The sequence below is a fragment of the Brachycentrus maculatus genome, unplaced genomic scaffold, assembly GCF_059751285.1.
Source record: "Brachycentrus maculatus isolate JH-2025_06_01 unplaced genomic scaffold, ASM5975128v1 h1tg000005l, whole genome shotgun sequence".
In the NCBI taxonomy this organism is placed as follows: Eukaryota; Metazoa; Arthropoda; class Insecta; order Trichoptera; family Brachycentridae; genus Brachycentrus; species Brachycentrus maculatus.
The window spans coordinates 234,308-250,242 of NW_028280760.1; the positions used below are offsets into that span (position 1 = coordinate 234,308).

Genomic DNA, 15,935 nt, shown 5'->3' on the forward strand with positions numbered 1-15,935 from the left:
TAAAAAAAATAATTAATCAATATTTAATTTGTACCGAAGTCAAATGTATCTACGCTTCCTAGTTAACTCGTTAGAAAGAGACATCCAGGACACGTTATTTTCCAAAATTGTAAGTGTCATTCTACCGTTTAGTAACCAATCCGTTAAACAGCCGGTCCAGTTTTTGCTGTGAGTCATTTGTGAAGTATTTCTTATTGTAATATTTGCTGCCAAAGCGGCTTACTGATTGAAAATGTAGATGAGATTAAATTTGATTTGTTCTGTGGTCACGTAACGAAAGTAAAGACCAAATTTGATCTCGACGCTATTTGTTCAAAACAAAACAGTGCAACAAAATGTTAAAATGATTGTTTGTTTAACGCTTGAATTATAGTCTAGCCAAACGATACAGATTAAGGGGGTTTAAATTCAAATTTATGAAATATATGGTTTTATAATATATATACTATATATATATATATATATATATATATATATATATATATATATATATATATATATATATATATATATATATATATATATGTATATATATATATATATATATATATATATATATATATATATATACATATATATATATATATATATATATATATATTTACTACCATTACTAACATTTTAGTTAAAAGACTTAACAGTTTTTTTATTTAATTTTATTAATTTTTATTTGTATATTGACATTTCTGATACTCTATTTAAAGAACAATCACTCTAAAAGTATTTTTAATAAAAAAAATTGAAACAAGTTTTTTACAAATTGAAAAAAAAACTGCGAAGATTATATTTCCAGAAAAAGTTTCGAGTGCAGAAGGAAAAAGTAAAAAATTATTTCTTGTAGTTAGGAATTACGTTTTCAAGGGATAGAAAGATTATTAGAGATATAAATAGGAGAGTGAATGCTGAAAACAAAGTATGTAAATGGTGCACTGAAATCAGTGAAAGAGCAAATAAAAACCTAACAGCGAAAGCCAAACTGGCACTACACAACGGTTCTAGATATAACCGTAATGTATGAAAGTGAATCATGGATTTGGCAAAAGAAGGATAATAGTAAACTGAATATAAGCTAAATGGGATCTCTTAGACGAATATGTGACAAAAAGATGTATGATACATGTTCGAATGGTACCAGATGAAGAACCAACAAACGAAACAAGTTTGATAAAAGTGATTAAGATTTCACCTTGTCTTATCAATCAAGAACTGGTATGTAAGTATTACTATTAGCAATTACATCAATATAATGCCCGATGTAATCGTTACGGACTAATTACTGAATTTGCTTCAAGTTTAAATTCGTCCAGTAAATGGTGCACACACAGTTCCAATACCCTCGGGTTATTAGTTATTAGCAATCATTGTTACCTATCCACTCTGCATATTATTACCAATCACTCGGCAAATAAGGCGAATTAAACATTTCATTACACTATTAAATCTTGATTTATACAAATTATTGAATTTGTGTCTATCGTGTTTTTATAAGTGAACATTGTAGAAAAACACGATTTAAATATAAAAATAAAACACATGTTTACAAGGTATTTTAATACCACTTTTTGAGTTTATGAAAACACGACTAATTTTGAGAATTACAGATGTTCTTATCAACAGGTGAAAATAAAACTGTTGATGTTGGTTTTCACCTGTTCTCATGAACATCTGTAGTTTTCGAAACTAGTCAGGCGTATATAAATAAACTTAAAAATTGGTAAAGTAAAAGTGAGTTATTTTATATTTAAATAATTAAAAACCCATACGAAAATCCAAGAAATTCTTATTTTGAGTTTTCAAAATTCATTTTATTTGACCAGTGACCGGGTTTCACTCAACGAGTTTTACCGACATCATCAGACGGGTTACGTTACGATGGTCACTGCTCAAATAAAATAAAAGTGGAAAAACTAAATAATTGCTGTTTTTTATATAAAATCCAGTTCCACCAAGAAATGTCAGTACAAAACTTAGATAAAATAAAAAGTATAATGAGTTGAAAAAAGGATCTTTATAAAACTAACGAAGTAAGTATATGGTAGATCAAAAGATTCGTTCTTTATCACGAAGACTTTTTGTACAAGTAATTGCGATTTCCGTTAAAACACAATAAATAAATAAAAAGTTGTCTTCATCGCAAGAAATGAAGACATCTTGTCTACTTAGTATCTTATGTGACAGATAATCCGAGGTAAAAAATATCGTTTAGGTCTGCCAGTGAAAGAAGATAAAGACCGTTATAGAAGATAAAATGGATGAATTCAGAATCGTAGAAAACGAAAAAAAAATGTTTTCTGATTATATGTTTTTCATGATTATTAAGACCCTAATTCACATCCAATGATGCATAGGACACAGCGTCGATCCGACGCAGTGTTAATTATACGAAAGAATTTAGCGTCTCACGCTTCATACACTTAGATCTAGGAGTAGAATATATTTGAGGAGATAGGGATGACGTAAGTGAAGGATGTCGGGGTGCAGGACATTACAGCAATATGGAAAATAAAATGGAGGAATAGCAAACAATGGTAATGACTTGATTTCACACATGTTTGTATCATTTGGATAAAGTGATGTATGTCAATCTAAGACTTATTTCCTGTAATTCATTAAATTGTTTATTACAACATCTTAATTATCCTAATAATTAAAACAATAATTATATGCATTTAAATATGTCTTTTACATACTTTATATATATTTAAATGAAATACGTTTAACATATGAATTCAACAAAGCATACGAGGTAGTAATATCAAAGTCTGGCAAAACTGTAATACTGTATAATTTACGGTTACGTCCACGAATGGACTGCAAAAAAGAATAACAACAGAGCTTCATTATTTTTAGTACTACTATAATAATATGTTTTAATTTAATATTTATTCCAACAGTATCTCGAAATCCTTAAGCTATAAAATATAGATAAAATCAAAGTAAATATTAATGACTATAACAGGTAGCTCATTAAGTTTCGTGAATTCGGTACCGGTCTGACAACATCGCAGCTACCCCTAGGGCTCAGTTTGACCAAATCATTAGTGGTGTAATATTAATCATAACACCTGAACTAAACTAGGAACAGATTGCTTAAGATAAAATCAATTAGCCCCGAGACAGTACCGCTGTCGGTGCGACAGAAGAGGACATGACTCCTAGAACAAACCATATCTTTATTCGTTCCACAGTTGATCGTTTTCCTCCGACTTGTTACAAGAAATCGTGTATCAATAGGGATCGTCGTCATCACTTTATCATCGTAAGAGTCTTCAAGGGTGAAAATATAATTTATGAATAAGACTAATATTATCATTCCTTGTTTGTATAATTCACATAATTCATGATGTATAGTTTGCATATCTACGTATAGTTTACACAATTCATAACTCATATTTCGTATACCTTATTTTATTATAATTAGTGCTTTTCATTAAATAATACATAAGATCTAGTAATTCTGAAAGAAGAAGTGGTTACTTTAATTAAAAATAAAAAAATGCCTTCTTATAATAGAAAAGCTCAATTAATTATATCAATAAAAACCTAATCAATTAATCAAATAATACATATTTTTTTTTTACTCTCATAGAGACGGATAAATTTATATGAAGTATAAATACATTATTGTTAAATGGAATATATCAATCCGTAATCCAGTATTACGTTACCAAAAATATTTCAATGCACTAAAAATATTGTTAAGATCTTTTTTAAGGTATATGTAATCCATAGAGACGAATACTTCTATATTCGATTTGTGTGAAACGATATTTTGTTTCTATGAAAAGATCTATACTATATGGCCCATGGAAGTTTAATCCAGTGTTTGTAAAAAAAACATACATATATATATATATATATATATATATATATATATATATATATATATATATATATATATATATATATATATATATATATATATATATATATATATATATATATATATATATATATATAATATATATATATATATATATATATATATATATATATATATATATATATATATATATATATATATATATATATATATATATTTATATATATTTAAATTTATATATATATATATATATATATATATATATATATATATATATATATATATATATATATATATATATATATATATATATATATATATAATCCATACAACGAAAGCGCTCCATTGACGAAGAAGACTTATACCAAGGGCCCAAAAAATAAATCAAATCACATTTTATTGAGATATGATTAAAGTATTATCAGTACTTTTATCTTAAGACTGGGTGGAAGTATTTAATGGTTATTTGAATACAATCTTCAAGCGGATGCTGCAGTTCGTTGAACTAAGTGATCTATCGATATATCAAATAACTTTTGGAAGTCACATATACCTACTTCCATGTCAAGTTATCTATCCGTTAAAAAATGTAAATTCACATTGAAATAATATAACACCCAATATCAGTTTAATATGGTGTGTTTGATCGTTAAAAACGGAGAAAATAATTTGTCATATTCAAACGTCTACATTAGCACACTTTATAATATATGTATTAGCTTCTAAGTTAGGTATTAAAATAAAATCTGTTTAAAATAAAATCTGTTTAATAAAATAAGTTGGTACCGAATTCTATGTTATAAGTAATTATAAAAAGTTACAAATATTTTATGATAATTATTAAGTATTAATCGTACGTGGAGCCTATCTAAAAATATTATAACAGTTTTATATTATTTTCCATGTTAAAATTTTATGACATTTTTCAAAAAGTCTCTCATACAGCAATTTCTCAAAGTGATCTACGTGTATGTAAACTCCCAAGGCTGCAATTCTGTATCTACGTGATCAAGTTGTAAAAATAATGGCACTTTTTTGGCCACCCGTTGTTATGCTAACCGTCCAGGATAATAAAGTTTCCTGATACTAAACAGTATTGCGCCTATTAAAACATTGCTCAAAGCGTAACTTACCCTCTAATAGTTGATATTTGATGAATATTTTTATAATAATTTTACTCAATCAGAATCTGCCATTTATCAGAGCCAAAGTTTTTTGGTAATACAATAAATAAAGGGTCCGCCAAATAACATTTTTTTTTTGAAAATGGGGCGCAAAACATCGAGTGTAGCTTCGGCTGTGTGGCACGTAGCGCCGTCTTGTTGAAACCAAATGTTGCCAATATCCTCCTCTTCAATTTTTGTGAACAAAAATCCGTTCAACATGGCCCGATAACGATCGCCATTGACTAACGGCCACTCCTTGCTCATTTTCAAAGAAAAATGGCCCAATTATGCCTCTGGACCAAAATCCGCACCAAACAGTGACTCGTTTTGGGTGTACCGGCTTTTCAATGTATGCGTGCGGGTTTTTTGTGCCCCAAATACGACAATTTTGCTTGTTTACATACCCGCCAAGATCAAAATGAGCTTCATCCGAAAAGATGATTTTTTTGGCAAAATCGGCATCTTCTGTAAGTCGAATGTCGCAATATTTCTCAGCGTTGTTCAAGCGTATACACAACCATATTCGCTTAGCGGAAAAATAAAACTAATTATTTGTCAAATCAGACATGAGCTAAGTGTTACCATTCACGAAATAAGCACTAGTTGAAAAAAAAAACTTTAGATGGCGGACCCTATACAAATATTCACATACCTGCATATTGTGTCTTTTCAATAACGATCTGATTCAAAATTGTTTATCTTTAATTTTTATTGAAATGGTTAACTTATCAACAAAAATCACATAAAAAAAGATTAAGTGATGATTACTCTTTTAGTTACACACAGACTTTTCAATCCAGGAAATAGCAGGCTGGCGATCCACCAAAAAAGATAAAATGGACAAGAGATCTACGGATCTAAAAAGTTTTGGAGCCTCTGTTTTAATCCATCAATTAAGTCTGAGTTAATTTGAAATATTTATTAGTTCTCAATTGTTTTAGTATTTGAATGAAACCTTTCTACTCACCCGCATGGAATGTCCAGTGCACACTGAACATCCATGAAATGGCGTATCAATCGTATTTGTAATGGTCGCCGATCGATCAAAACATCGGATTGATTAAAACTGATTTAGACAATTATTTATTACTAAAGAACAGCCGCCATCACCAGTTCCAATCTTACGTTGAATAAATGACAACAGAAAGATTACAGAATCGATAGATAGGTGATTTTTTCGTTGTTAATCACGCATAGGTAGTGATGAATCGGTGAAAGGAAACAGTACTTACACAAACCATCGTCTGTATACAAAGTGTTAAAAACTTAGGTTATTTTCTTCTATTACCGTTTTAATGACAATAAGGACATTTAATGCACACGTTGAGCATGTGTGTGTTATGTCTTCTTTTATCGCGCATCAATATAAAAAAATGAATATTTTTTTATTCAATACTACCTTACATGAGTAATATGTAATTATACAAAATATCTATTGCATTTACTATTTTAAAGTTAAGTATAATTAACATATACTCACAAAATGTGTTTTTATGTACATAGATTTATTTATCTTTTAAGATGACGAAGAAAATCTGTCAAACACGCAGAGTTGATTTTATTTGTAAAATAAGAGTGTCATAAATGTAAATTTCATTGAAAAATAAATGTCATTCTTATTAGAACAACAAGTATTATTGACCGTCTTATGACGAAAAGCCAAGATAATGTATTTACAAACAAATATACATATTACGCACGTGTAGTATGGGATTTAAGAGTTTGTTTTTATTATTAATCATTTCGGTTTTGATAAAGAATCCATTGATAACTTCACCTATTGAACCCGGCTCCTTGAATTCTGATACTCCCCAAATTAAATGGACGATTTGTCGACCAAATTTAAAAAAAATACGATAATCGAATATAATGCGTACGTATTCATATATGTATTATGCTGCTTGCAGTGATTAACTTATTTATTTTAATTTTGTTGTACGGTATAACCAACAAGGTACTTCTTATGGAGTTGAAAGTAGGAAAAAGGAGTGCGGTGGAAAACCAGTAAACATTATTAATTATTTTATTGGAAGACGCATTCTCTACAGTCTTTTAAAAGTGAATATCATGTTAAATTCTCAAACTTTTGACATCTTAGACATTTTTTCTCTTACCTCTACTAAATAGTGTATAGAGCACCTCATTGGGAGGAAAAGCTGATAACTCGATCGTCAATTACATGAAAGCAATGTAATTGTACTGCACCATACAATTTGATGGGCTACTGACGACTCAAGTGTAGAGGCTCCTTAATCGAGGATATACCGTATATCTTTACAATGTATTACTCCTAAATTGTCATTTTATAAGCACACCCTTGTTCGATTACTAAAAATTGTGGAATTCAAGTGTGACAATCCATCTATGCCTATCGTCATGTTCCAATCCTATGCTACGGTTTATTATAAAATCTAGAATCTAGGATCCAGACAGACGTACGTACATACATTATTCACATTTGTTCGAGTTAGAGCCAGGCTAATAGTAGCGTGGTGTGACATTACTTAATAATTGATCGCATGAATAAAATCGCATTGGAATTCTTGGTGTCATTTGACCCCATTTAACCCAGATTACGCCTGATGTGATTCCATTGTCGCTGTCTCCTCTCGCGAGGGCTGGACTCCAGCGGGACAGAAGGAGACGAGAGATGTTGGGATGTACGGATTGTAAGATGTAAGAACCACTGAACATATAATTACCAAATATCTATCTGGAACGAAGTAATAAAGCTACTTTGATTATGTGAGTCTGAGATGATACGAGAAGAGTATTTCGCATGTCTTTGCCACGATGAGGACGAGAATACGCACCCTTCATGCTTTACCATCAGTATCATACAATCACGACTATTAACTATTTGAACAAATAAAATACTAGCAATGTTTCTTTTTTAGTATTTCCAACTGTCAAATATAAAATTATGCGCCATCATTGTCACTTTGAAAGATTAAATACCAAAATTGTGCGCTTTCTGCACACGTTACGTCAATTCCGATATTTTCCGAGATTTTACGAATGGTAAAAAAATATGTTATATATTATAGATTATGACGTAATAGCGACCAATTTATAGAGGAAATAATTTCAATTAATAATATTTTTACGTGTTTTGAAAGCTTTTCAAGTATTATTATTATATTTTATTGGTAATCTCTGTATTCTGATTGTATGATTTGTATCCCGGCCCGGCGCCTGCTTCTGACGAATGTTGTGTCCGTAATATATACATATTATACTATAATTACATATTACGAAGACTATTGGAGTTGGACGTCGACTCTGCTTCGCTTCTCTCAAATCACCGTCTGCCTCTCCGAGTGTTAAATGATCTAAATTAACGAGATTTATTGATAGTGACGCAATTTTTTCAGAAGTCATATAACAAATATTACACTACTAGTAGGTACTCCTTAATAAATTATATTTTTCCGCCTTAAAATTGTTTACTTACACATATTATATTTAAAATAGATAATGTATTTTTTTCGCTATCCGCTACTTAGACGACTCTTTAAAATAATTATAACAAATTTTACTCACCAGTTAAAACAAGAAAACAATCTTCTTGTTTTAATTTAGTTTATATACTTAATGATTACGTGTACCTTATCTATACTAATGACTTTGTCTGTGTTTTAGTATCATTAGTACTAAATTGAACAAAAAAATAATCAAGAATTCTCTTTTTCGTTGTGATTCCAATCTGCAATACAAATATGTATGTGTAGGCAGGCGCTGAAGTTAAAATTAAAAGTAGGGATATTCAAAACTGACTAAAAATAATAACTTGAATAAACAATTCAATGTTTCAAAGTTCGACAAATGTAGTAAGGTTGATTTGTTGTCCTTGTCTCGGATAAGTGTATGTGTTGTGTACTATCATTGCATTATTTACCACATACACATGAATATAAAGCAGATAGTAACGGATTGATAGATAATTCTGCCAATTGATCGATATTAAACAATCAATGTTCGTACATCGTGATATCGTGAAGTGCCACAATGGTTATTAGTGGCCTTCGGACACAATAGACGCCCAACAGACTTATTTAACCAGTTATTAGACGAAATTAACCCTCCTTTAGACACGCGATAGCTCGTAGAGACAGAAGTGTTGGTGTTGGTCGAGTGTAGTACACAGTTGGACATCGAAGTATAACTGGTCACCCAGCTCATGTTACATCGCAAAGCGCATTTTCGGTGCTCCGCGACTTTATCAGTCACCACCGCGACCAGAAACATTGGGTTATGGGTTTAATCCCTGATTTATTAACTTCAGCTACGGATAACTACTCCCTAAGTCCTCAAATTGCAACATATTCTTTGAAAGCATAAATAAAAAAAATAGGTATGGCGAGGAAGAAGAACTTAATTTTAAATTTAGGAATTTAGGAAGGAACCAAAGTCTTTTTATTTTGATTCATCTACTTAACATAAGTAAGCCTATTATTATTTGGTACGTAGTTTTTATTTTGGGATCTTAGAAGAAAGTAGAAAATAAAGTTCCAACGATAGTTTGTACCTTCGATGAATAACGTAGCTTCACATTAGATAGATATCCGGAAACAATTATGATATCAAAGGAAATTAAATTGATGCATAATTAGGATTCATGGCGTTTATAAAAAAAAATCTCTTGATTTATTTTTATAAAATTGTAATCGTAATATTTAATTATTGCTTTCTAGAAATAAGTCATCGAAAATTTAGCCTTTGTGGGTGATGGCAATAAAATGCTGAGATTAATTAAAGTCAAACCAAGATAGCTTTAATCTTTCGGAAGGTAGGACTACGATTGGACTTTTGTTTTAATAATTTGAATTATTAAAAAAATATATCACTGTACACTTTCATTTCTATTAAATGAAAATAATATTTTCATATCAGACTTGAAATTAACATAAATTACCTTGTCTTAGAGAAAAGTGTGTTCATGTGCTTTTTGAGCTTAATGGAAGAACATTAGAATATTTATAGATAATGGCTTCGCTTCATGATATAAAAGCATTTAAAAATGTTTAAACGGCTGAAGACGTTGGGGGTTAAGTGGGATTAAGACAGCGTTCATTAAGATGATATGAAGCGTGCGATGGATTTGATTTATCGCTTACTTTTCCTCCGATTGCCGCAGTAACGAAATGGAAATCACAACAACAAGTAGCATATATTATTTATAACTCCTTCCTATTTTTTTTAAAGATTTATTTTATGTCCTTATTGATTGAAAATTTACCACAGTCATAAACTTATTTACTTAATTTGCGTTCACTCCTCATGTAGAACATATGGAATTCATAAACTGCCTCGAGACTCTGTTGACTGGTAGCTCTAATATGCTCTCCCTATGGTCCCAGATCTGCGTCATGTAGCTCGAATGAAGACTCAAAGGAAGACGAATTGTCAGCAGTGGCTGTCTATTTACCACTATTTTCTCCGCATTGGTTACAAAGTGGGGACCATCCAGGGGAAAAATATATACGCGACTTATATCCTGGATCACTACAAATTAGACATCTAGGACTGAGTAAGTCGCGATGAAAAGGATCTGGTAAGACCGCCAAGGAGTGGCAATCTTAATTTTAGAAAAGGGGGTGAAGTGTCTGGTCAATGGGGAATCGATTTCTGAATTTCGATTTCGATGCTTAAACGCATCACTAAAAACGGCTGACAGGTTTATCACTGTTCTGCAAGGCAACGCGCCTACCAAAATTACGGACGTCCAAGCAAAAGATGTCTACAGAGATTCTCTACGTGCAGTCATTATTACCTCTCTTTCGAGAAGAGACCGAGCGGTTGTTATAGATCATTTTAACGGATCCGTCATTTGGTCAACTGGCAATGAGACGTCGCAAAGCAATGACAATGACAAGGATACAAACCTGTTGAGAAAATCTGTGGGTCTCGAAACTAGTGAAAGTTGGATTATAGGGGCTCAATCAATAAAAAGTCGTTGGAAGTTCTTGTCTTAACTAAGGAACGCGAACATGACTTAGGAGGATGCGACAGAGCCACATAGTTTTAAGACAAATGTTGAACTCCATTTGTTTCATACAGGGAGCCTATCTATATAGATTAAAGGAAGTTGTAACTCTGATATAGATTATTTCACTCTTAATCATTTCACCTTTCCAATGTCAAACTGTCTTAATAACGGATTTTTTGGTTTATCTTAAATTTGAATATGTGGAGGCATGACCCGGATAGAGTTTACGATTAGAGTGTTGTTTTGTTGTGCGTAATTTTTTCTTTGTACTACGCATTAATTTTTCCCATTTATATTATACATATGTAGTACAAGATATAATATAATACAAATATTTACGTTACTGGTGATTCAGTTTTATTTAATTATATTAATGGTTGAGTGCGCTTTTGATAAATCAGATGATCATTGAGTACCTTTATCAATAATGACATTCTTATCCGAATAAAAATCCACATCCTTTTTATGACAGAATTAAATATAAACATATTGCTATGAATATTTTAATACCTTCAATTTAAATACAACATTTCAAATAATTTAAAAAGATTAAAAAAAAATTATTTGCACATAAGGGAATATATGACTAGATGTATGGATGTAAAGGAAGTTAGGAGTAGGTATGTCAGGACAGACGAGAGTAGCGTTCCATCCACTCTGCCTACCCTTACAAAAAAGTGACGTGATGGAAGTTGTAGAAGTAGGCATAATCATAAATTAAAAAAATATTACACCCAAAATATAATATAAACCTTTTCAAATCATATGTTCAAAAAATATGATAATAAACTACGTCTGCTTAGGTAAATTGTTGTTTTTAAATGTTTAAAACAAAACAGGCAATTATTATTTTCACTCATCCCAAAGAAAAAATAATTATTTATAACGTTGAATTAACATAAATCAGATTTTTTAAATGAATAGCTTGCTTTTTTGTTAGATAGAAAACGATTCTCGAAAATACGAAACTAAAAGTTGAATCTGGAATCAAACTGAACTCGTATTTTTAAACTGTTAGATGAATAATGTTACCAGAAATCTGACGTATTATTTGTTAATACGAGAAGAACGAGTCCAAGTCGATAATTGTAAGATAAGATTCTGGGCGAGAGATTAAGTAACCGAAAAAGGTGTTAATCAGTATATGTTTTTATTTGAGGTGAATATTCACACATCACGACTGGTGTTGCCTATCTGTTACCTGTTACCCGCACTGCACCTAGTCCTGCCGACTCATTCTTATTATTCTTATGTACACACGACAACACTTCTGACGCCATTGCCGTTCTCCATAGACAATTTTAGATATTATTTTAGAATAGATATCCAATATTTTATGTCTAAAGTTAACTATTATTTTATTGGGTAAAAACACGAAAGTCTGAAACTAAATTCTATTTTAAAGTTTCACCGATGGTGTTACAACATCAGGATATATCTTATCCTAGGATGGACTAATTCATTATTTTTATGGGGTATATGAGTAGAAGCATTATCTGGCTTTGATTTGATAAGCCAAGTTTTACTTCGTTTAATATATCTTAGATTATGATCTTCCAGTTTGATTCAGTGTTTAAATATAACCAAATTTAAAACAATTTTTTTCACCACCATGCAGATACTTTTAGAGTTTTTTCGACAACATAGAGTGCTCTTTTTAGACGAGAGTTGCATTTATTATTTACGTTGTTTATTATGTACAAGGTTAATAGAAAATTAAGCGCATTTTTGTTTCTTCTAGCTCATTCTTCTGATAGAAAACCATTTAAAACTCACGAGAAGCCGGACGGTTGACTGTCGTCAAGAGACCTTCTCTTCTAGAAGAGGGTTGGGCATTTTTTGTCCTAGCTTGCTTTATGGTTCTAATGTCCTTCACTAGTTTTACCATGTATGATACCACTTCTCGTGAGAGTTCCTTATGAACTTACACGGTTCCCAGGCTCCTGCAACGCGCCTCCAGCTATTGTCTTTGGAAGCTGGACGGAGCAAAGCATCAACAGGTGAGGGACATCTTGAGAGCACTCTATGTTGACATCATCATCAACATAGAGTGCTAAGGACACAGAATAATGATCTGGAAAAACACACTCGGATCGATTTTGGATTAAAGTTCAGATCCTGGTATATTTAAAAAATACTAAAACACTTAAATTTTTTCATTGGTTTTCTATTTTATACCGTCAAAATATAACAAACCGCTCTACCTACACGATACATCGGATTTGAAGATGATATGGCAAAGCTAATAGGTCCAGACTACACACGTAGATAATGTGTATAATATATTAATGTAAATTCCTACTTTAACGGTCGAGGTTAGATGGTTTTAAAAATGTGCTAATTGGGTAAAGAGAAGCCATTACCGACATGTTAATAGATAACACACAGTTCTAAAACTATGGATATTTGTGAATGAAAATATTTTACTGCTGTAAAGTTTTTCAAAGAAAAAAAATATTTTACTGAAATAAATCACATGCTTATATTTAAAAGATTAAAAGACGTTGAATTCCTTCTTTTGCGAATAAACAGATTGTTCTGAATGTACCTGGTTATAAAAATTACACTAACATTGTTTCGAGAGAAACAGTACCTCCTGCGAACAGTGTACCTCGGGATTAATTAAAAATATAGATTTAAAGTTACTTAACGTCAGCAGTAGAGGGATAGATATTGGATGGTGGGGTTGAGGGTGTGGTTCGAGCAGGAACAAAGAAAGAATGGAAGAAGTGTTAGTATTTCTGTCATCTTTTAGTGATTCCGTGGAATTGTTTTTTTTATTTCCATATTTTCTATATCATTCATAATTTGTGAACAAAATAAATGAGTGTTTTTATTGAATTTAACAAAAAAATATTTGGGTTATCTTGTAAGGTCGATGGTATAGCTAACGATAGTTAAAAAAAATGGAAAATTCAGGATAATGTATATTTATCCAAACAATTTTAGTTTTACAATATATTACAAAAATCGAGTTAAGTTGATATTAAATAAGTTCGATAAATAATATCTAACGCAAAGCTGTTATAATAATGTATCTACAAAAAAATCAAATTATTAAGACAGACGATAAATAAAATTAAATCTGGTAATATTTTTATTTTTTTTGAAATCATAATAATGTGAAAATATATTAATTTTATGGAAAATTCGTACGTTATGTTAGTAAATATTTAAATTCGATTGATCGGTTAGAGAAAATAAGAAAGAACGGTTAACGAGATGAAAAAGATACCGCGTATCTGCATTCATCTTTACAGGTAGTTTTATTTAACAAAGTTAATTACATTAAATCGGGAGTTTTTCCAATTCAAATCATAAAAGATGTTTTTTTTTGTCAGCACAAACATATCTATCTTTACAACGAGGAATAGTCTTAATTAGGCACGGAAGACGGAATCTATTGCTGATCAAACGAAATAAGAATTCCATTCGAAGTGACAATAGCAGAACGGAACTTGGAGAAATAATTGATCCCATTATCTACTTTAGATTGGACATATTATTCCGCTACATGTTGAAATCTCTCTGTGGTCTTTCTCCGTCGGCCGAGGACGGAGTGGCGGAGGACGGAGGACGGAGGTCCAGCGAGTCGCCAGTCGCAGTCGCAGTCGTCACCGAGCGAGTGCCAAAATGGCCCGAACGAGAATAATTGAAATTGTTCGCTCCTCCCACAATTACGCGGATCGCATTCTGCCGCGAATAGCTACACGGCTCTGGTACGCGGCGCAATTTGAATATCTCTGTCGGCAAAAAGTAGAAAAAACGCGGAAAGAAAATAAAAAAATGGCCCGGCACACGGGAGAAAGCGGGACGGGGAGAGATGATCGGAAGACGTTTCGCCTAAAGCGGATGGAAGAATTTCCGAGAATCGGAGTCCTGAGCACTTCTCACAATTAGCCGGTGGTTTTTACTCTAAATTCTTTGTTTTCGCGAGCGACTCTTGTCCGCTGTGGCCCGGCTCCATTATCCCGTATTGGCTCCCGTCTGAAGACAATTTGCATGAAGGTCGGATTCCTATTGAAACATTCACGCGCACTTCTGACAACCGCTGAAGATACTCGTATGTCGCCGAGCTATCTTCATTGAACTACTGGTGGCACCAATCAGCGATTGCGTTATTACTTAATAGTCCATGACAAATCTCAGGGGAAAAATCATAACGATTTACAACAAACCTTGCTACTTTACTACATTAAAGGATTCTCCCAATCACTTATTTAAAAAAAAACTACGTACCAAAACGTCACAGTAAACAGTCGAATGTAGATATAAGAAGTTTTTAAGAGGTATGTAAAATCAATATGATTTAAGTGAATGTTTTTTTAACACATAAAAAATAAAAAATAATGTTGTTCGCATGTAAACTAAACAATTCTTTATCCTACAAATTTACAGTTTTTTTAATAATTAAATTGCCAAATTGTTCTTACATGATTTTCAATATACTTCAATAGGTATTTTTACTACTTTTCTTTATTATAATATTTTAGATGTGAGGGGTAAATATTATATTATCTTCCCCTTTTTTGTTATTAGTTTTTTCGTCTTTAATACGTTCATAACTAATTTTCTGTATATTTTGAAAGGCGTTTAATATAATTTTGAGTACTAAAAATTAGCATTAAATAATATGGCATCTCCCTTCTCTGTCGACTTATTTGTTCGTAAGTTTGTTTTATGCAATGCACATTACTAACCATTCTTATTGTAAAAGTATTCTGGGCATATATATGCTAGGAATTTGTCAATCATTGCTTTTGAACGAAATTATTGAAGAAATTAAGGATTTTCAGTGTAAAAATCAAAATCGTTTTGTATTCTTTGTGGTTAATAGTTTTATGTAAATAATTTATTTGTTTTAATAAAAAGAGTTTTAAAATGTATTTGATGTGTTTTAGTTTATAATCCCAAGTGCTAAGCACGTGGCTGGATTAGGCGCGTTCAGACACAAACA

General features: G+C 31.3%; 1 protein-coding gene across 1 annotated transcript in view; it reads right to left on the minus strand.

Moving 5' to 3' along the window:
- The window catches only part of dve (SATB1_N and homeodomain domain-containing protein dve), a 111,980-nt gene that overhangs the window by 68,429 nt on the left and 27,616 nt on the right, over positions 1–15,935 (minus strand). The window lies entirely within an intron of this gene.